This window comes from Corvus kubaryi, unplaced genomic scaffold (assembly GCF_017639235.1).
Source record: "Corvus kubaryi isolate FWS band 111438036 unplaced genomic scaffold, C.kubaryi_AGA036_p1.0 split1-37355, whole genome shotgun sequence".
Lineage (NCBI taxonomy): Eukaryota > Metazoa > Chordata > Aves > Passeriformes > Corvidae > Corvus > Corvus kubaryi.
Window position 1 is genome coordinate 2,367,620 of NW_024582078.1, and position 2,800 is coordinate 2,370,419.

The 2,800-nt window shown below is 64.7% G+C and overlaps 1 protein-coding gene across 4 annotated transcripts in view; it reads left to right on the forward strand.

Moving 5' to 3' along the window:
* ATP2B4 (ATPase plasma membrane Ca2+ transporting 4) overlaps nt 1-2,800 on the forward strand; it is a 42,864-nt gene that overhangs the window by 20,880 nt on the left and 19,184 nt on the right. The window lies entirely within an intron of this gene.

The following is a 2,800-nucleotide window of genomic DNA, read 5'->3' on the forward strand; positions in this document are numbered from 1 at the left end:
GGGATTGTCACTTTTGGGATGGAGCCATGTGAAGGTGGCACCCAAAGGTGGTGGTTCCAGTGGCCATCCTGTGGTCAGGGATTGTCACTTTCGGGATGGAGCCATGTGAAGGTGGCACCCAAAGGTGGTGGCTCCAGTGGCGGGGCTCGGTTGGTCCCATCACGCCCCGTGTCCATCATGGAGGTGGCTCCCTGTGCGTTATAAAACGGTCATTTAGGGTGGAAAAGGAGGAAAAAGGAAGAGAGGAGCCTTCCCAGGGCCTTCCCCATCTTCCCAGGGGGCTCCCTGAGGTGTAACCCGGATCCCTGGGAGGCTGGAGCGCAGGTGGGATGTGGGATGAGGGATGTGGGATGAAGGATGTGGGGTGTGGGGTGGAGTGAGGAGCTCAGGGGTTGTAGGGGGGGTGCGAAGGGTTCACCCCACGGCCCAGCTGCCGCTCCAGCTGTTCCCTGTTTAATCATTTACGGAGCTACGGGGTGGGAAGGGAGGGTGTAAAGGTTGGAGGGCGCTGGGGACGTGCCCGGGTTGCCACCTGCAGCTGTTGGTGGCACTGTGGGCGAGGGATGAGGGCAGCAGGTCCCCAAATGGGGTGGGGCGTGCACCCAGGGATGGGGAGATGGACCCAGGTCCCTCCTGACCTGAGGATTCTCCAAGGAAAACCTGGGAAGAGCAGCGCAGAGTGGTGGCAGGGATGTCTGGGGTCACCTCTGGGAGGATCTCAGGATGTCACCTCCTCCCTCATGGGCTGGGCTGGCTTTTGGGGTCCCCTTATCAGCGAGGCTGGCGGCACTGGGGGGATAGAGCCATCCCTGGCACTGAGGGGGTGCAGGGGGCAGAGACGCCTTGATTCCAGCTCCGAGGGTTTTCCCGGGGCTGTGGGATGGGGGACGTGGCTGTGCCTGGCCTGGGACAATCTGTGGGATATTTTTAGTGCTGCAAGGTGGGGATTTGCAGCTTTCCAGCTGCGAGTGGGACCGGGAAGGAGAGACAATATCGGGATGTCGTTAGAGAAGGGGGGAAATCCCAGTGGAAATGCAAAGCCCAGGTCACAAAACAATGTGCTCGGGCCTGCCAAAGCGGGACCACGCTCCTTTGGGGTGGGAGGAGAGGCGGGAGGAGAACCCAAAAGGCTCTTTCAGGGGAGGTGAAGGGTTCAGCCCCATCCCAATGGGATCTCATGCCCCTGGCACGTCCCTCCCATGGAGCTGAGCTGCCTGTCCCAAATCCCATCCCGTTGAGCCCAGAGAGCAAAGAAAGGTTCCTTCCTCCAAGCTGGGATTTTTGGGAAGAGCGAAATCCCACGGCAGCCTGCGGCACCTCGGTCTGATCCCGCTGAGAGGGGGTGCACATGCCAGCTCTGCGTCCCTGCTCCCGGATGTTTGCCCCGGCCCCGTTCTCGTTGTGCCTCTGCTGATCACCCCGCTGCGGTGGCACGGGGCCTCGTCCTCCCGCGTGTCACCCGGGGTGTCCTGCTGTAGGATCCATCCTGGAGTGGTTTGGTCCCACCTGGATCCGGGTGGCTCCTGACCCTTGGTGCCACTCTGTGATGTGGCACTGGCTGTCCCCTCTCCAGCCTGGCACTGTTCTCGTGGGCAAACACTGGCCACGGTCCCCAGAGTCTGCCTTGGGTGGCCGTTGGGGCTCCCAGCCACGAGTGAGGGATCCCCAGTACCAGTTTGGGGTCCGCTGGGACCGGCAGCGCCAGCTCTGCCCCAGGAGGTGCCAGCGGACCCAAAACCCCTCGGGACTGCTCCCAAAGTGGCTTTGGGGTGGCGTGGGGTGACCCCCAGCACCTCCTTGGCCCTCGCCCGGAGCAGAGCGGGGCGGTGGCTCCGCTGAGTCACCGGTGTTCCCTGGGTGCCCTGACTCACCCGGGGCTGCCGCCTCCGCCTCCGTCCCAATCTGGGCTCGGGATCCTGCCAGGGATGGGGGAGAGCTCTTCGTGCCACCCCACAGCCGCTGTCCCCAGGCTGCTCGGGGACTGGTGACAGTTCCCTGCTGTCCCGTGTGGCCTCCACCCAAAAATTCTACCCCATCCTCCCCGCTAATCCTGACCCCCAGACCCTGCAGTGGCACCCATGGGTGGCACCTGCCCGGGGCTGCTGCTCTTTGTCACCCTCTAACCGGCCCCCCAGAGCCTGGTTTGGGTGGCTCGTGCTCTTTGTCACCCTCCCTGTGCCAGCACAGAGCCACTGAACCCCCCCTCCAATTCCCCCGGGGAGGGTGGGGGCAGCCCTGGGATCGTTCCCATGGGTGGGATGTGCTTTGGGATCCGTGCCTCCCGTGTCCTGTGGGATCATCCCGTGTCCCGTGGGACCGTCCCGTGTCCCCCCCCGTGTGTGCCCACGTGTGTCCCACGGCTCCGCGGACCCAGCCCGTGGCCGTGAGCCGCATTTTCCATCCGCTGGCTGGGAATCGAGGCCGGGACATCCCAGGATCCTGCTCAGCCTCCTCTCAGGGCTGGGTGGGGACAGCCCGGCTGCTCCGCCAGCTGCCAGCTGTCCCCTCCCTGCAGCTGGGGTGGAGTCACAGCGGGAGCGGGCTGGGAATGGGATCGATCCCGCTGCTTCCTCCTGCTCGGAGTGACGCGGGGCGGGCACCGAGGTGTCCCCTGGAATGACACGGAGCTGGCAGGGAGGTGTCCCCTGGAATGACACGGGGTGGGCACGGAGGTGTCCCCTGGAATGACACGGAGCTGGCAGGGAGGTGTCCCCTGGAGTGACACGGGGTGGGCACCGAGGTGTCCCCTGGAGTGACACGGGGTGGGCACCGAGGTGTCCCCGGGAGTGACACGGGGTGG